Source organism: Anomalospiza imberbis, chromosome 3 (assembly GCF_031753505.1).
Source record: "Anomalospiza imberbis isolate Cuckoo-Finch-1a 21T00152 chromosome 3, ASM3175350v1, whole genome shotgun sequence".
NCBI classification, from domain to species: domain Eukaryota; kingdom Metazoa; phylum Chordata; class Aves; order Passeriformes; family Viduidae; genus Anomalospiza; species Anomalospiza imberbis.
In genome coordinates this window covers 87,364,046-87,384,252 of record NC_089683.1, presented here as the reverse complement: position 1 = coordinate 87,384,252, position 20,207 = coordinate 87,364,046, and positions in this window count along the sequence as shown.

The window sequence follows — 20,207 nt, the reverse complement described above, 5'->3', positions numbered from 1 at the left end:
GATCAGGTGAAGTGCCACTAAAAAAAAACCAATAAATGGAAATTGGGAAATGCAGTGAGCACAAGAAAATGTGCTGGGAGCAAACGAACTGCGGTGGAAAAGAGCAAAAGATGCCAAAAGGAACCTCAGAGATCTTGCAAAATGAGGAGAAAAATCAAAGAGGAAGAGAGAACCCTGAGGGCAAGACAGAGGTGAAATGGCAGGTAGAGCGAAAAAAAACTTTCATACAACTCCAGCCAAGCCAAAGCCAGGAACAGGCATGGCATGCCAGCAAGTGCAGGGCCATGGACCAAAGCTTGCCACTTGGATCTCCACTGAAATTGCATGATTTAGCATACTTTCCAGTAAGGGAGCTTTGTTTCCTTTCAGGAAAGGAAACGAAATCTTGCGGAACAGAAAAGAAAGGCTCCCAAAGGCTCTTGAAAGAAGATGCATTTAAGTGATACGCCATTGAGAAAAATTAGAAAAAAAACCAAGAGGAAAATTTGGAAATGCAGTGAGACAATTAAATGGTCTTTGAGCCATCAAGGTGCAGTGGAAAGGAGCAAAAGATACCACATCTATTGTCGGAGTTGCTGCAAAATCAGGCAAAAAAATCAAAGAGGAAGAGAGAACGCTGAGGGCAAACAGATGTGAAATGGCAGGAATAGAGGAAAAAAAAATATTCAAATAACTCCACCCAAGCCAAAGCCAGGAAAAGGCATGGCATGCCAGCAAGTGCAGGGCCATGGACATGAACGTGCCACTTTGATCCTCATGGAAATCTTGCAAAACGGTAGAGAAAGTCTTCAAAAGGCTCTGGAAAGGAAATATGATCAGGTGAAGTGCCACTAAAAAAAACCAATAAATGGAAAGTGGGAAATGCAGTGAGCACAAGAAAATGTGCTGGGAGCAAACGAACTGCGGTGGAAAAGAGCAAAAGATGCCAAAAGGAACCTCAGAGATCTTGCAAAATCAGGAGAAAAATCAAAGAGGAAGAGAGAACCCTGAGGGCAAGACAGAGGTGAAATGGCAGGTCGAGCGAAAAAACAAAAAAATTCATACAACTCCACCCAAGTGAAAGCCAGGAAAAGGCATGGCATGCCAGCAACTGCCAGGCTATGGCCCACAGCTTAGCACTTTGATCCCCACTGAAATCTTGCAAAGCAATAGAGAAAGTCTTCAAAAGTCTCTGGAAAGGAAATATGATCAGGTGAAGTGCCACTAAAAAACAAACAATAAATGGAAAGTGGGAAATGCAGTGAGCACAAGAAAATGTGCTGGGAGCAAACAAACTGCGGTGGAAAAGAGCAAAAGATGCCAAAAGGAACCTCAGTGATCTTGCAAAATGAGGAGAAAAATCAAAGAGGAAGAGAGAACGCTGAGGGCAAGACAGAGGTGAAATGGCAGGTCGAGCAAAAAAAAACTTTCATACAACTCCAGCCAAGCCAAAGCAAGGAAAAGCCATGGCATGCCAGCAAGTGCAGGGCCATGGACCAAAGCTTGCCACTTTGATCTCCACTGAAATTGCATGATTTAGCATACTTTCCAGTAAGGGAGCTTTGTTTCCTTTCAGGAAAGGAAACGAAATCTTGCGGAACAGAAAAGAAAGGCTCCCAAAGGCTCTTGAAAAAAGATGCATTTAAGTGATACGCCATTGAGAAAAATTAGAAAAAAAAACAAGAGGAAAATTTGGAAATGCAGTGAGCACAAGCAAATGGTCTTTGAGCCAACAAGGTGCAGTGGAAAGGAGCAAAAGATGCCACATCTAACCTCGGAGTTGCTGCAAAATCAGGCAAAAAATGAAAGAGGAAGAGAGAACCCTGAGGGCAAGACAGATGTGAAATGGCAGGAATAGAGGAAAAAAAAAAAATTCATACAACTCCACCCAAGTGAAAGCCAGGAAAAGGCATGGCATGCCAGCAAGTGCAGGGCCATGGACATGAACTTGCCACTTTGATCCTCATTGAAATCTTGCAAAACGGTAGAGAAAGTCTTCAAAAGGCTCTGGAAAGGAAATATTATCAAGTGAAATGCCACTGAGAAAAAAAAATCAATAAATGGAAATTGGGAATGCAGTGAGCACAAGAAAATGTGCTGGGAGCAAACGAACTGCGGAGGAAAAGAGCAAAAGATGCCAAAAGGAACCTCAGAGATCTCGCAAAATGAGGAGAAAAATCAAAGAGGAAGATAGAACCCTGAGAGCAAGACAGACGTGAAAGGCAGGTCGAGCGAAAAAAAAAAATTCAAACAACTCCACCCAAGCCAAAGCCAGGAAAAGCCATGGCATGCCAGCAAATGCAGGGCTATGGACCAAATCTCGCCACTTTGATCTCCACTTAAGCCGCAAGGTTTCGCCTATTTTCCAGTAAGGGAGCTTTGTTTCCTTTCGGGAAACGAAACGATATTATGTGGAACAGAAAAGAAAGGCTCCCAAAGGTTCTTGAAAGAAGATGCGTTTAAGTGCAATGCCGTTGAGAAGAAAAAAACAAAGATGAAAATTTGGAAATGCAGTGAGCACAAGAAAATGGTCTTTGAGCCATCAAGGTGCAGTGGAAAGGAGCAAAAGATGCCAAATCTGACCTCGGAGTTGCTGCAAAATCAGGTAAAAAATCAAAGAGGAAGAGAGAACCCTGAGGGCAAGATAGAAATGAAATGGCAGGAAGAGCGAAAAAAAATTTTCACACAATTCCAGCCAAGCCAAAGCCAGGAACAGGCATGGCATGCCAGCAAGTGCAGGGCCATGGACCAAAGCTTGCCACTTTGATCTCCACTGAAATTGCATGATTTAGCATACTTTCCAGTAAGGGAGCTTTGTTTCCTTTCGGGAAAGGAAACAAAATCTTGCGGAACAGAAAAGAAAGGCTCCCAAATTCTCTTGAAAGCAGATGTGTTTATGTGAAATGACATTCAGAAAAAAAAAAAAAAGAGAAATACAAAATGAAAATTTGGAAATGCAGTGAGCACAAGCAAATGGTCTTTGAGCCATCAAGGTGCAGTGGAAAGGAGCAAAAGATGCCACATCTTTTGTCGGAGTTGCTGCAAAATCAGGCAAAAAATCAAGGAGGAAGAGAGAACCCTGAGTGCAAGACAGACGTGAAATGGCAGGAATAGAGGGAAAAAAAACTTTCAAATATCTCCACCCAAGCCAAAGCCAGGAAAAGGCATGGCATGCCAGCAAGTGCAGGGCCATGGACATGAACTTGCCACTTTGATCCCCACTGAAATCTTGCAAAACGGTAGAGAAAGTCTTCAAAAGGCTCTGGAAAGGAAATATGATCAGGTGAAGTGCCACTAAAAAAAAACCAATAAATGGAAATTGGGAATGCAGTGAGCACAAGAAAATGTGCTGGGAGCAAACAAACTGCGGTGGAAAAGAGCAAAAGATGCCAAAAGGAACCTCAGAGATCTTGCAAAATGAGGAGAAAAATCAAAGAGGAAGAGAGAACCCTGAGGGCAAGACAGAGGTGAAATGGCAGGTAGAGCGAAAAAAAACTTTCATACAACTCCAGCCAAGCCAAAGCCAGGAACAGGCATGGCATGCCAGCAAGTGCAGGGCCATGGACCAAAGCTTGCCACTTGGATCTCCACTGAAATTGCATGATTTAGCATACTTTCCAGTAAGGGAGCTTTGTTTCCTTTCAGGAAAGGAAACGAAATCTTGCGGAACAGAAAAGAAAGGCTCCCAAAGGCTCTTGAAAGAAGATGCATTTAAGTGATACGCCATTGAGAAAAATTAGAAAAAAAACCAAGAGGAAAATTTGGAAATGCAGTGAGACAATTAAATGGTCTTTGAGCCATCAAGGTGCAGTGGAAAGGAGCAAAAGATACCACATCTATTGTCGGAGTTGCTGCAAAATCAGGCAAAAAAATCAAAGAGGAAGAGAGAACGCTGAGGGCAAACAGATGTGAAATGGCAGGAATAGAGGAAAAAAAAATATTCAAATAACTCCACCCAAGCCAAAGCCAGGAAAAGGCATGGCATGCCAGCAAGTGCAGGGCCATGGACATGAACTTGCCACTTTGATCCTCATGGAAATCTTGCAAAACGGTAGAGAAAGTCTTCAAAAGGCTCTGGAAAGGAAATATGATCAGGTGAAGTGCCACTAAAAAAAACCAATAAATGGAAAGTGGGAAATGCAGTGAGCACAAGAAAATGTGCTGGGAGCAAACGAACTGCGGTGGAAAAGAGCAAAAGATGCCAAAAGGAACCTCAGAGATCTTGCAAAATCAGGAGAAAAATCAAAGAGGAAGAGAGAACCCTGAGGGCAAGACAGAGGTGAAATGGCAGGTCGAGCGAAAAAACAAAAAAATTCATACAACTCCACCCAAGTGAAAGCCAGGAAAAGGCATGGCATGCCAGCAACTGCCAGGCTATGGCCCACAGCTTAGCACTTTGATCCCCACTGAAATCTTGCAAAGCAATAGAGAAAGTCTTCAAAAGTCTCTGGAAAGGAAATATGATCAGGTGAAGTGCCACTAAAAAACAAACAATAAATGGAAAGTGGGAAATGCAGTGAGCACAAGAAAATGTGCTGGGAGCAAACAAACTGCGGTGGAAAAGAGCAAAAGATGCCAAAAGGAACCTCAGTGATCTTGCAAAATGAGGAGAAAAATCAAAGAGGAAGAGAGAACGCTGAGGGCAAGACAGAGGTGAAATGGCAGGTCGAGCAAAAAAAAACTTTCATACAACTCCAGCCAAGCCAAAGCAAGGAAAAGCCATGGCATGCCAGCAAGTGCAGGGCCATGGACCAAAGCTTGCCACTTTGATCTCCACTGAAATTGCATGATTTAGCATACTTTCCAGTAAGGGAGCTTTGTTTCCTTTCAGGAAAGGAAACGAAATCTTGCGGAACAGAAAAGAAAGGCTCCCAAAGGCTCTTGAAAAAAGATGCATTTAAGTGATACGCCATTGAGAAAAATTAGAAAAAAAAACAAGAGGAAAATTTGGAAATGCAGTGAGCACAAGCAAATGGTCTTTGAGCCAACAAGGTGCAGTGGAAAGGAGCAAAAGATGCCACATCTAACCTCGGAGTTGCTGCAAAATCAGGCAAAAAATGAAAGAGGAAGAGAGAACCCTGAGGGCAAGACAGATGTGAAATGGCAGGAATAGAGGAAAAAAAAAAAATTCATACAACTCCACCCAAGTGAAAGCCAGGAAAAGGCATGGCATGCCAGCAAGTGCAGGGCCATGGACATGAACTTGCCACTTTGATCCTCATTGAAATCTTGCAAAACGGTAGAGAAAGTCTTCAAAAGGCTCTGGAAAGGAAATATTATCAAGTGAAATGCCACTGAGAAAAAAAAATCAATAAATGGAAATTGGGAATGCAGTGAGCACAAGAAAATGTGCTGGGAGCAAACGAACTGCGGAGGAAAAGAGCAAAAGATGCCAAAAGGAACCTCAGAGATCTCGCAAAATGAGGAGAAAAATCAAAGAGGAAGATAGAACCCTGAGAGCAAGACAGACGTGAAAGGCAGGTCGAGCGAAAAAAAAAAATTCAAACAACTCCACCCAAGCCAAAGCCAGGAAAAGCCATGGCATGCCAGCAAATGCAGGGCTATGGACCAAATCTCGCCACTTTGATCTCCACTTAAGCCGCAAGGTTTCGCCTATTTTCCAGTAAGGGAGCTTTGTTTCCTTTCGGGAAACGAAACGATATTATGTGGAACAGAAAAGAAAGGCTCCCAAAGGTTCTTGAAAGAAGATGCGTTTAAGTGCAATGCCGTTGAGAAGAAAAAAACAAAGATGAAAATTTGGAAATGCAGTGAGCACAAGAAAATGGTCTTTGAGCCATCAAGGTGCAGTGGAAAGGAGCAAAAGATGCCAAATCTGACCTCGGAGTTGCTGCAAAATCAGGTAAAAAATCAAAGAGGAAGAGAGAACCCTGAGGGCAAGATAGAAATGAAATGGCAGGAAGAGCGAAAAAAAATTTTCACACAATTCCAGCCAAGCCAAAGCCAGGAACAGGCATGGCATGCCAGCAAGTGCAGGGCCATGGACCAAAGCTTGCCACTTTGATCTCCACTGAAATTGCATGATTTAGCATACTTTCCAGTAAGGGAGCTTTGTTTCCTTTCGGGAAAGGAAACAAAATCTTGCGGAACAGAAAAGAAAGGCTCCCAAATTCTCTTGAAAGCAGATGTGTTTATGTGAAATGACATTCAGAAAAAAAAAAAAAAGAGAAATACAAAATGAAAATTTGGAAATGCAGTGAGCACAAGCAAATGGTCTTTGAGCCATCAAGGTGCAGTGGAAAGGAGCAAAAGATGCCACATCTTTTGTCGGAGTTGCTGCAAAATCAGGCAAAAAATCAAGGAGGAAGAGAGAACCCTGAGTGCAAGACAGACGTGAAATGGCAGGAATAGAGGGAAAAAAAACTTTCAAATATCTCCACCCAAGCCAAAGCCAGGAAAAGGCATGGCATGCCAGCAAGTGCAGGGCCATGGACATGAACTTGCCACTTTGATCCCCACTGAAATCTTGCAAAACAGTAGAGAAAGTCTTCAAAAGGCTCTGGAAAGGAAATATGATCAGGTGAAGTGCCACTAAAAAAAAACCAATAAATGGAAATTGGGAAATGCAGTGAGCACAAGAAAATGTGCTGGGAGCAAACAAACTGCGGTGGAAAAGAGCAAAAGATGCCAAAAGGAACCTCAGAGATCTTGCAAAATGAGGAGAAAAATCAAAGAGGAAGAGAGAACCCTGAGGGCAAGACAGAGGTGAAATGGCAGGTCGAGCGAAAAAAAAAAAAAATTCATACAACTCCAGGCAAGCCAAAGCCAGGAACAGCCATGGCATGCCAGCAAGTGCAGGGCCATGGACCAAAGCTTGCCACTTTGATCTCCGCTGAAATTGCATGATTTAGCATACTTTCCAGTAAGGAAGTTTTGTTTCCTTTTGGGAAAGGAAACAAAATCTTGCGGAACAGAAAAGAAAGGCTCCCAAATTCTATTGAAATCAGATGCGTTTATGTGAAACGCCATTCAGAAAAAAAAAAAGAAAAATACAAAATGAAAATTTGGAAATGCAGTGAGCACAAGCAAATGGTCTTTGAGCCATCAAGGTGCAGTGGAAAGGAGCAAAAGATGCCACATCTATTGTCGGAGTTGCTGCAAAATCAGGTAAAAAATGAAAGAGGAAGAGAGAACGCTGAGGGCAAGACAGAGGTGAAATGGCAGGTCAAGCGAAAAAAAAAAAATTCATACAACTCCACCCAAGCCAAAGCCAGGAAAAGGCATGGCATGCCAGCAACTGCCAGGCTATGGCCCACAGCTTACCACTTTGATCCCCACTGAAATCTTGCAAAGCAATAGAGAAAGTCTTCAAAAGTCTCTGGAAAGGAAATATGATCAGGTGAAGTGCCACTAAAAAAAAAAACAATAAATGGAAATTGGGAAATGCAGTGAGCACAAGAACATGGTCTTTGAGCCATCGAGGTGCAGTGGAAAGGAGCAAAAGATGCCACATCTATTGTCGGAGTTGCTGCAAAATCAGGCAAAAAATCAAAGAGGAAGAGAGAACCATGGGGGCAAGACAGACGAGAAATGGCGGGAATAGAGGAAAAAAAAATATTCACATTACTCCACCCTAGTGAAAGCCAGGAAAAGGCATGGCATGCCAGCAAGTGCAGGGCCATGGACATGAACTTGCCACTTTGATCCTCATTGAAATCTTGCAAAACGGTAGAGAAAGTCTTCAAAAGGCTCTGGAAAGGAAATATGATCAGGTGAAGTGCCACTAAAAAAAACCAATAAATGGAAATTGGGAAATGCAGTGAGCACAAGAAAATGTGCTGGGAGCAAACGAACTGCGGTGGAAAAGAGCAAAAGATGCCAAAAGGAACCTCAGAGATCTTGCAAAATGAGGAGAAAAATCAAAGAGGAAGAGAGAACCCTGAGGGCAAGACAGAGGTGAAATGGCAGGTCGAGCGAAAAAACAAAAAAATTCATACAACTCCAGCCAAGTGAAAGCCAGGAAAAGGCATGGCATGCCAGCAACTGCCAGGCTATGGCCCACAGCTTAGCACTTTGATCCCCACTGAAATCTTGCAAAGCAATAGAGAAAGTCTTCAAAAGTCTCTGGAAAGGAAATATGATCAGGTGAAGTGCCACTAAAAAACAAACAATAAATGGAAAGTGGGAAATGCAGTGAGCACAAGAAAATGTGCTGGGAGCAAACAAACTGCGGTGGAAAAGAGCAAAAGATGCCAAAAGGAACCTCAGTGATCTTGCAAAATGAGGAGAAAAATCAAAGAGGAAGAGAGAACCCTGAGGGCAAGACAGAGGTGAAATGGCAGGTCGTGCGAAAAAAAAAAAAAAAATTCATACAGCTCCAGGCAAGCCAAAGCAAGGAAAAGCCATGGCATGCCAGCAAGTGCAGGGCCATGGACCAAAGCTTGCCACTTTGATCTCCGCTGAAATTGCATGATTTAGCATACTTTCCAGTAAGGAAGTTTTGTTTCCTTTTGGGAAAGGAAACAAAATCTTGCGGAACAGAAAAGAAAGGCTCCCAAATTCTATTGAAATCAGATGCGTTTATGTGAAACGCCATTCAGAAAAAAAAAAAAAAGAAAAATACAAAATGAAAATTTGGAAATGCAGTGAGCACAAGCAAATGGTCTTTGAGCCATCAAGGTGCAGTGGAAAGGAGCAAAAGATGCCACATCTATTGTCGGAGTTGCTGCAAAATCAGGTAAAAAATGAAAGAGGAAGAGAGAACGCTGAGGGCAAGACAGAGGTGAAATGGCAGGTCAAGCGAAAAAAAAAAAATTCATACAACTCCACCCAAGCCAAAGCCAGGAAAAGGCATGGCATGCCAGCAACTGCCAGGCTATGGCCCACAGCTTACCACTTTGATCCCCACTGAAATCTTGCAAAGCAATAGAGAAAGTCTTCAAAACTCTCTGGAAAGGAAATATGATCAGGTGAAGTGCCACTAAAAAAAAAAAACAATAAATGGAAATTGGGAAATGCAGTGAGCACAAGAACATGGTCTTTGAGCCATCGAGGTGCAGTGGAAAGGAGCAAAAGATGCCACATCTATTGTCGGAGTTGCTGCAAAATCAGGCAAAAAATCAAACAGGAAGAGAGAACCATGGGGGCAAGACAGACGAGAAATGGCGGGAATAGAGGAAAAAAAAATATTCACATTACTCCACCCTAGTGAAAGCCAGGAAAAGGCATGGCATGCCAGCAAGTGCAGGGCCATGGACATGAACTTGCCACTTTGATCCTCATTGAAATCTTGCAAAACGGTAGAGAAAGTCTTCAAAAGGCTCTGGAAAGGAAATATGATCAGGTGAAGTGCCACAAAAAAAAACCCAATAAATGGAAATTGGGTAATGCAGTGAGCACAAGAAAATGTGCTGGGAGCAAACAAACTGCGGTGGAAAAGAGCAAAAGATGCCAAAAGGAACCTCAGAGATCTTGCAAAATGAGGAGAAAAATCAAAGAGGAAGAGAGAACCCTGAGGGCAAGACAGAGGTGAAATGGCAGGTCGAGCAAAAAAAAAAATTCATACAACTCCAGCCAAGCCAAAGCCAGGAACAGGCATGGCATGCCAGCAAGTGCAGGGCCATGGACCAAAGCTTGCCACTTTGATCTCCACTGAAATTGCATGATTTAGCATACTTTCCAGTAAGGGAGCTTTGTTTCCTTTCGGGAAAGGAGACGAAATCTTGCGGAACAGAAAAGAAAGGCTCCCAAAGGTTCTTGAAAGAAGATGTGTTTAAGTGAAATGCCATTGAGAAGAAAAAAACAAAGATGAAAGTTTGGAAATGCAGTGAGCACAAGAAAATGGTCTTTGAGCCATCAAGGTGCAGTGGAAAGGAGCAAAAGATGCCACATCGATTGTCGGAGTTGCTGCAAAATCAGGCAAAAAATGAAAGAGGAAGAGAGAACGCTGAGGGCAAGACAGAGGTGAAATGGCAGGTCGAGCGAAAAAAAAAAATTCATACAACTCCAGCCAAGTGAAAGCCAGGAAAAGGCATGGCATGCCAGCAACTGCCAGGCTATGGCCCACAGCTTAGCACTTTGATCCCCACTGAAATCTTGCAAAGCAATAGAGAAAGTCTTCAAAAGTCTCTGGAAAGGAAATATGATCAGGTGAAGTGCCACTAAAAAAAAAACAATAAATGGAAAGTGGGAAATGCAGTGAGCACAAGAAAATGTGCTGGGAGCAAACAAACTGCGGTGGAAAAGAGCAAAAGATGCCAAAAGGAACCTCAGTGATCTTGCAAAATGAGGAGAAAAATCAAAGAGGAAGAGAGAACGCTGAGGGCAAGACAGAGGTGAAATGGCAGGTCGAGCAAAAAAAAACTTTCATACAACTCCAGCCAAGCCAAAGCCAGGAACAGGCATGGCATGCCAGCAAGTGCAGGGCCATGGACCAAAGCTTGCCACTTTGATCTCCACTGAAATTGCATGATTTAGCATACTTTCCAGTAAGGGAGCTTTGTTTCCTTTCGGGAAAGGAAACGAAATCTTGCGGAACAGAAAAGAAAGGCTCCCAAATTCTCTTGAAAGCAGATGCGTTTATGTGAAACGCCATTCAGAAAAAAAAAAAAGAAAAATACAAAATGAAAATTTGGAAATGCAGTGAGCACAAGAAAATGGTCTTTGAGCCATCAAGGTGCAGTGGAAAGGAGCAAAAGATGCCACATCTATTGTCGGAGTTGCTGCAAAATCAGGTAAAAAATGAAAGAGGAAGAGAGAACGCTGAAAGCAAGACAGACGAGAAATGGCAGGAATAGAGGAAAAAAAAATATTCAAATAACTCCACCCAAGCCAAAGCCAGGAAAAGGCATGGCATGCCAGCAACTGCCAGGCTATGGCCCACAGCTTAGCACTTTGATCCCCACTGAAATCTTGCAAAGCAATAGAGAAAGTCTTCAAAAGTCTCTGGAAAGGAAATATGATCAGGTGAAATGCCACTAAAAAAAAACCAATAAATGGAAAGTGGGAAATGCAGTGAGCACAAGAAAATGTGCTGGGAGCAAACAAACTGTGGTGGAAAAGAGCAAAAGATGCCAAAAGGAACCTCAGAGATCTTGCAAAATGAGGAGAAAAATCAAAGAGGAAGAGAGAACCCTGAGGGCAAGACAGAGGTGAAATGGCAGGTCGAGCAAAAAAAAACTTTCATACAACTCCAGCCAAGCCAAAGCAAGGAACAGGCATGGCATGCCAGCAAGTGCAGGGCCATGGACCAAAGCTTGCCACTTTGATCTCCACTGAAATTGCATGATTTAGTATACTTTCCAGTAAAGGGAGCTTTGTTTCCTTTCGGTAAAGGAAACGAAATCTTGCGGAACAGAAAAGAAAGGCTCCCAAAGTCTCTTGAATGCAGATGCATTTATGTGAAACGCCATTCAGAAAAAAAAAAAAAAGAAAAATACAAAATGAAAATTTGGAAATGCAGTGAGCACAAGAAAATGGTCTTTGAGCCAACAAGGTGCAGTGGAAAGGAGCAAAAGATGCCACATCTATTGTCGGAGTTGCTGCAAAATCAGGTAAAAAATGAAAGAGGAAGAGAGAACGCTGAGGGCAAGACAGACGAGAAATGGCAGGAATAGAGGAAAAAAAAACTTTCTAATAACTCCACCCAAGCCAAAGCCAGGAAAAGGCATGGCATGCCAGCAAGTGCAGGGCCATGGACATGAACTTGCCACTTTGATCCCCACTGAAATTTTGCAAAACGGTAGAGAAAGTCTTCAAAAGGCTCTGGAAAGGAAATATGATCAGGTGAAGTGCCACTAAAAAAAAACCAATAAATGGAAAGTGGGAAATGCAGTGAGCACAAGAAAATGTGCTGGGAGCAAACAAACTGCGGTGGAAAAGAGCAAAAGATGCCAAAAGGAACCTCAGTGATCTTGCAAAATGAGGAGAAAAATCAAAGAGGAAGAGAGAACGCTGAGGGCAAGACAGAGGTGAAATGGCAGGTAGAGCGAAAAAAAACTTTCATACAACTCCAGCCAAGCCAAAGCCAGGAACAGGCATGGCATGCCAGCAAGTGCAGGGCCATGGACCAAAGCTTGCCACTTTGATCTCCACTGAAATTGCATGATTTAGCATACTTTCCAGTAAGGGAGCTTTGTTTCCTTTCAGGAAATGAAACGAAATCTTGCGGAACAGAAAAGAAAGGCTCCCAAAGGCTCTTGAAAGAAGATGCATTTAAGTGATACGCCATTGAGAAAAATTAGAAAAAAAACCAAGAGGAAAATTTGGAAATGCAGTGAGACAATTAAATGGTCTTTGAGCCATCAAGGTGCAGTGGAAAGGAGCAAAAGATACCACATCTATTGTCGGAGTTGCTGCAAAATCAGGCAAAAAAATCAAAGAGGAAGAGAGAACGCTGAAGGCAAACAGAGGTGAAATGGCAGGAATAGAGGAAAAAAAAATATTCAAATAACTCCACCCAAGCCAAAGCCAGGAAAAGGCATGGCATGCCAGCAAGTGCAGGGCCATGGACATGAACTTGCCACTTTGATCCTCATTGAAATCTTGCAAAACGGTAGAGAAAGTCTTCAAAAGGCTCTGGAAAGGAAATATGATCAGGTGAAGTGCCACTAAAAAAAACCAATAAATGGAAAGTGGGAAATGCAGTGAGCACAAGAAAATGTGCTGGGAGCAAACAAACTGCGGTGGAAAAGAGCAAAAGATGCCAAAAGGAACCTCAGAGATCTTGCAAAATGAGGAGAAAAATCAAAGAGGAAGAGAGAACCCTGAGGGCAAGACAGAGGTGAAATGGCAGGTCGAGCGAAAAAACAAAAAAATTCATACAACTCCACCCAAGTGAAAGCCAGGAAAAGGCATGGCATGCCAGCAACTGCCAGGCTATGGCCCACAGCTTAGCACTTTGATCCCCACTGAAATCTTGCAAAGCAATAGAGAAAGTCTTCAAAAGTCTCTGGAAAGGAAATATGATCAGGTGAAGTGCCACTAAAAAACAAACAATAAATGGAAAGTGGGAAATGCAGTGAGCACAAGAAAATGTGCTGGGAGCAAACAAACTGCGGTGGAAAAGAGCAAAAGATGCCAAAAGGAACCTCAGTGATCTTGCAAAATGAGGAGAAAAATCAAAGAGGAAGAGAGAACCCTGAGGGCAAGACAGAGGTGAAATGGCAGGTCGAGCAAAAAAAAAAATTCATACAACTCCACCCAAGCCAAAGCAAGGAAAAGCCATGGCATGCCAGCAAGTGCAGGGCCATGGACCAAAGCTTGCCACTTTGATCTCCACTGAAATTGCATGATTTAGCATACTTTCCAGTAAGGGAGCTTTGTTTCCTTTCAGGAAATGAAACGAAATCTTGCGGAACAGAAAAGAAAGGCTCCCAAAGGCTCTTGAAAGAAGATGCATTTAAGTGATACGCCATTGAGAAAAATCAGAAAAAAAAACAAGAGGAAAATTTGGAAATGCAGTGAGCATAAGCAAATGGTCTTTGAGCCAACAAGGTGCAGTGGAAAGGAGCAAAAGATGCCACATCTAACCTCGGAGTTGCTGCAAAATCAGGCAAAAAATGAAAGAGGAAGAGAGAACCCTGAGGGCAAGACAGATGTGAAATGGCAGGAATAGAGGAAAAAAAAAAATTCATACAACTCCACCCAAGTGAAAGCCAGGAAAAGGCATGGCATGCCAGCAAGTGCAGGGCCATGGACATGAACTTGCCACTTTGATCCTCATTGAAATCTTGGAAAACAGTAGAGAAAGTCTTCAAAAGGCTCTGGAAAGGAAATATTATCAAGTGAAATGCCACTGAGTAAAAAAAATCAATAAATGGAAATTGGGAATGCAGTGAGCACAAGAAAATGTGCTGGGAGCAAACAAACTGCGGAGGAAAAGAGCAAAAGATGCCAAAAGGAACCTCAGAGATCTCGCAAAATGAGGAGAAAAATCAAAGAGGAAGATAGAACCCTGAGAGCAAGACAGACGTGAAAGGCAGGTCGAGCGAAAAAAAAAAATTCAAACAACTCCACCCAAGCCAAAGCCAGGAAAAGCCATGGCATGCCAGCAAGTGCAGGGCTATGGACCAAATCTCGCCACTTTGATCTCCACTTAAGCCGCAAGGTTTCGCCTATTTTCCAGTAAGGGAGCTTTGTTTCCTTTCGGGAAACGAAACGATATTATGTGGAACAGAAAAGAAAGGCTCCCAAAGGTTCTTGAAAGAAGATGCGTTTAAGTGCAATGCCGTTGAGAAGAAAAAAACAAACACGAAAATTTGGAAATGCAGTGAGCACAAGAAAATGGTCTTTGAGCCATCAAGGTGCAGTGGAAAGGAGCAAAAGATGCCAAATCTGACCTCGGAGTTGCTGCAAAATCAGGTAAAAAATCAAAGAGGAAGAGAGAACCCTGAGGGCAAGATAGAAATGAAATGGCAGGAAGAGCGAAAAAAAATTTTCACACCATTCCAGCCAAGCCAAAGCCAGGAACAGGCATGGCATGCCAGCAAGTGCAGGGCCATGGACCAAAGCTTGCCACTTTGATCTCCACTGAAATTGCATGATTTAGCATACTTTCCAGTAAGGGAGCTTTGTTTCCTTTCGGGAAAGGAAACAAAATCTTGCGGAACAGAAAAGAAAGGCTCCCAAATTCTCTTGAAAGCAGATGCGTTTATGTGAAATGACATTCAGAAAAAAAAAAAAGAGAAATACAAAATGAAAATTTGGAAATGCAGTGAGCACAAGCAAATGGTCTTTGAGCCAACAAGGTGCAGTGGAAAGGAGCAAAAGATGCCACATCTATTGTCGGAGTTGCTGCAAAATCAGGCAAAAAATCAAGGAGGAAGAGAGAACGCTGAGTGCAAGACAGACGTGAAATGGCAGGAATAGAGGGGAAAAAAACTTTCAAATATCTCCACCCAAGCCAAAGCCAGGAAAAGGCATGGCATGCCAGCAAGTGCAGGGCCATGGACATGAACTTGCCACTTTGATCCCCACTGAAATCTTGCAAAACAGTAGAGAAAGTCTTCAAAAGGCTCTGGAAAGGAAATATGATCAGGTGAAGTGCCACTAAAAAAAAACCAATAAATGGAAATTGGGAAATGCAGTGAGCACAAGAAAATGTGCTGGGAGCAAACAAACTGTGGTGGAAAAGAGCAAAAGATGCCAAAAGGAACCTCAGTGATCTTGCAAAATGAGGAGAAAAATCAAAGAGGAAGAAAGAACCCTGAGGGCAAGACAGAGGTGAAATGGCAGGTCGAGCGAAAAAAAAAAAAAAATTCATACAACTCCAGCCAAGCCAAAGCAAGGAAAAGCCATGGCATGCCAGCAAGTGCAGGGCCATGGACCAAAGCTTGCCACTTTGATCTCCGCTGAAATTGCATGATTTAGCATATTTTCCAGTAAGGAAGTTTTGTTTCCTTTTGGGAAAGGAAACAAAATCTTGCGGAACAGAAAAGAAAGGCTCCCAAATTCTATTGAAATCAGATGCGTTTATGTGAAACGCCATTCAGAAAAAAAAAAAAGAAAAATACAAAATGAAAATTTGGAAATGCAGTGAGCACAAGAAAATGGTCTTTGAGCCATCAAGGTGCAGTGGAAAGGAGCAAAAGATGCCACATCTATTGTCGGAGTTGCTGCAAAATCAGGTAAAAAATGAAAGAGGAAGAGAGAACGCTGAAAGCAAGACAGACGAGAAATGGCAGGAATAGAGGAAAAAAAAAAATTCAAATAACTCCACCCAAGCCAAAGCCAGGAAAAGGCATGGCATGCCAGCAACTGCCAGGCTATGGCCCACAGCTTAGCACTTTGATCCCCACTGAAATCTTGGAAAGCAATAGAGAAAGTCTTCAAAAGTCTCTGGAAAGGAAATATGATCAGGTGAAGTGCCACTAAAAAAAAAACAATAAATGGAAAGTGGGAAATGCAGTGAGCACAAGAAAATGTGCTGGGAGCAAACAAACTGCGGTGGAAAAGAGCAAAAGATGCCAAAAGGAACCTCAGAGATCTTGCAAAATGAGGAGAAAAATCAAAGAGGAAGAGAGAACCCTGAGGGCAAGACAGAGGTGAAATGGCAGGTCGAGCAAAAAAAAACTTTCATACAACTCCAGCCAAGCCAAAGCAAGGAACAGGCATGGCATGCCAGCAAGTGCAGGGCCATGGACCAAAGCTTGCCACTTTGATCTCCACTGAAATTGCATGATTTAGCATACTTTCCAGTAAGGGAGCTTTGTTTCCTTTCGGGAAAGGAAACAAAATCTTGCGGAACAGAAAAGAAAGGCTCCCAAAGGCTCTTGAAAGAAGATGCATTTAAGTGATACGCCATTGAGAAAAATTAGAAAAAAAAACAAGAGGAAAATTTGGAAATGCAGTGAGCATAAGCAAATGGTCTTTGAGCCAACAAGGTGCAGTGGAAAGGAGCAAAAGATGCCACATCTAACCTCGGAGTTGCTGCAAAATCAGGCAAAAAATGAAAGAGGAAGAGAGAACCCTGAGGGCAAGACAGATGTGAAATGGCAGGAATAGAGGAAAAAAAAAAAATTCATACAACTCCAGCCAAGTGAAAGCCAGGAAAAGGCATGGCATGCCAGCAAGTGCAGGGCCATGGACATGAACTTGCCACTTTGATCCTCATTGAAATCTTGGAAAACAGTAGAGAAAGTCTTCAAAAGGCTCTGGAAAGGAAATATTATCAAGTGAAATGCCACTGAGTAAAAAAAATCAATAAATGGAAATTGGGAATGCAGTGAGCACAAGAAAATGTGCTGGGAGCAAACAAACTGCGGAGGAAAAGAGCAAAAGATGCCAAAAGGAACCTCAGAGATCTCGCAAAATGAGGAGAAAAATCAAAGAGGAAGATAGAACCCTGAGAGCAAGACAGACGTGAAAGGCAGGTCGAGCGAAAAAAAAAAATTCAAACAACTCCCCCCAAGCCAAAGCCAGGAAAAGCCATGGCATGCCAGCAAATGCAGGGCTATGGACCAAATCTCGCCACTTTGATCTCCACTTAAGCCGCAAGGTTTCGCCTATTTTCCAGTAAGGGAGCTTTGTTTCCTTTCGGGAAACGAAACGATATTATGTGGAACAGAAAAGAAAGGTTCCCAAAGGTTCTTGAAAGAAGATGCGTTTAAGTGCAATGCCGTTGAGAAGAAAAAAACAAAGATGAAAATTTGGAAATGCAGTGAGCACAAGAAAATGGTCTTTGAGCCATCAAGGTGCAGTGGAAAGGAGCAAAAGATGCCAAATCTGACCTCGGAGTTGCTGCAAAATCAGGTAAAAAATCAAAGAGGAAGAGAGAACCCTGAGGGCAAGATAGAAATGAAATGGCAGGAAGAGCGAAAAAAAATTTTCACACAATTCCAGCCAAGCCAAAGCCAGGAACAGGCATGGCATGCCAGCAAGTGCAGGGCCATGGACCAAAGCTTGCCACTTTGATCTCCACTGAAATTGCATGATTTAGCATACTTTCCAGTAAGGGAGCTTTGTTTCCTTTCGGGAAAGGAAACAAAATCTTGCGGAACAGAAAAGAAAGGCTCCCAAATTCTCTTGAAAGCAGATGCGTTTATGTGAAATGACATTCAGAAAAAAAAAAAAGAGAAATACAAAATGAAAATTTGGAAATGCAGTGAGCACAAGCAAATGGTCTTTGAGCCAACAAGGTGCAGTGGAAAGGAGCAAAAGATGCCACATCTTTTGTCGGAGTTGCTGCAAAATCAGGCAAAAAATCAAGGAGGAAGAGAGAACGCTGAGTGCAAGACAGACGTGAAATGGCAGGAATAGAGGGAAAAAAAACTTTCAAATATCTCCACCCAAGCCAAAGCCAGGAAAAGGCATGGCATGCCAGCAAGTGCAGGGCCATGGACATGAACTTGCCACTTTGATCCCCACTGAAATCTTGCAAAACTGTAGAGAAAGTCTTCAAAAGGCTCTGGAAAGGAAATATGATCAGGTGAAGTGCCACTAAAAAAAAACCAATAAATGGAAATTGGGAAATGCAGTGAGCACAAGAAAATGTGCTGGGAGCAAACAAACTGCGGTGGAAAAGAGCAAAAGATGCCAAAAGGAACCTCAGTGATCTTGCAAAATGAGGAGAAAAATCAAAGAGGAAGAGAGAACCCTGAGGGCAAGACAGAGGTGAAATGGCAGGTCGAGCGAAAAAAAAAAAAAAATTCATACAACTCCAGCCAAGCCAAAGCAAGGAAAAGCCATGGCATGCCAGCAAGTGCAGGGCCATGGACCAAAGCTTGCCACTTTGATCTCCGCTGAAATTGCATGATTTAGCATACTTTCCAGTAAGGAAGTTTTGTTTCCTTTTGGGAAAGGAAACAAAATCTTGCGGAACAGAAAAGAAAGGCTCCCAAATTCTATTGAAATCAGATGCGTTTATGTGAAACGCCATTCAGAAAAAAAAAAAAGAAAAATACAAAATGAAAATTTGGAAATGCAGTGAGCACAAGAAAATGGTCTTTGAGCCATCAAGGTGCAGTGGAAAGGAGCAAAAGATGCCACATCTATTGTCGGAGTTGCTGCAAAATCAGGTAAAAAATGAAAGAGGAAGAGAGAACGCTGAAAGCAAGACAGACGAGAAATGGCAGGAATAGAGGAAAAAAAAAAATTCAAATAACTCCACCCAAGCCAAAGCCAGGAAAAGGCATGGCATGCCAGCAACTGCCAGGCTATGGCCCACAGCTTAGCACTTTGATCCCCACTGAAATCTTGCAAAGCAATAGAGAAAGTCTTCAAAAGTCTCTGGAAAGGAAATATGATCAGGTGAAGTGCCACTAAAAAAAAAACAATAAATGGAAAGTGGGAAATGCAGTGAGCACAAGAAAATGTGCTGGGAGCAAACAAACTGCGGTGGAAAAGAGCAAAAGATGCCAAAAGGAACCTCAGAGATCTTGCAAAATGAGGAGAAAAATCAAAGAGGAAGAGAGAACCCTGAGGGCAAGACAGAGGTGAAATGGCAGGTCGAGCAAAAAAAAACTTTCATACAACTCCAGCCAAGCCAAAGCAAGGAACAGGCATGGCATGCCAGCAAGTGCAGGGCCATGGACCAAAGCTTGCCACTTTGATCTCCACTGAAATTGCATGATTTAGCATACTTTCCAGTAAAGGGAGCTTTGTTTCTTTTTGAGAAAGGAAACGAAATCTTGCGGAACAGAAAAGAAAGGCTCCCAAATTCTCTTGAAAGCAGATGCGTTTATGTGAAATGACATTCAGAAAAAAAAAAAAAGAAAAATACAAAATGAAAATTTGGAAATGCAGTGAGCACAAGCAAATGGTCTTTGAGCCAACAAGGTGCAGTGGAAAGGAGCAAAAGATGCCACATCTTTTGTCGGAGTTGCTGCAAAATCAGGCAAAAAATCAAGGAGGAAGAGAGAACGCTGAGTGCAAGACAGACGTGAAATGGCAGGAATAGAGGGAAAAAAAACTTTCAAATATCTCCACCCAAGCCAAAGCCAGGAAAAGGCATGGCATGCCAGCAAGTGCAGGGCCATGGACATGAACTTGCCACTTTGATCCCCACTGAAATCTTGCAAAACTGTAGAGAAAGTCTTCAAAAGGCTCTGGAAAGGAAATATGATCAGGTGAAGTGCCACTAAAAAAAAACCAATAAATGGAAATTGGGAAATGCAGTGAGCACAAGAAAATGTGCTGGGAGCAAACAAACTGCGGTGGAAAAGAGCAAAAGATGCCAAAAGGAACCTCAGTGATCTTGCAAAATGAGGAGAAAAATCAAAGAGGAAGAGAGAACCCTGAGGGCAAGACAGAGGTGAAATGGCAGGTCGAGCGAAAAAAAAAAAAAAATTCATATAACTCCAGCCAAGCCAAAGCAAGGAAAAGCCATGGCATGCCAGCAAGTGCAGGGCCATGGACCAAAGCTTGCCACTTTGATCTCCGCTGAAATTGCATGATTTAGCATACTTTCCAGTAAGGAAGTTTTGTTTCCTTTTGGGAAAGGAAACAAAATCTTGCGGAACAGAAAAGAAAGGCTCCCAAATTCTATTGAAATCAGATGCGTTTATGTGAAACGCCATTCAGAAAAAAAAAAAAGAAAAATACAAAATGAAAATTTGGAAATGCAGTGAGCACAAGCAAATGGTCTTTGAGCCATCAAGGTGCAGTGGAAAGGAGCAAAAGATGCCACATCTATTGTCGGAATTGCTGCAAAATCAGGTAAAAAATGAAAGAGGAAGAGAGAACGCTGAGGCCAAGACAGAGGTGAAATGGCAGGTCAAGCGAAAAAAAAAAAATTCATACAACTCCACCCAAGCCAAAGCCAGGAAAAGGCA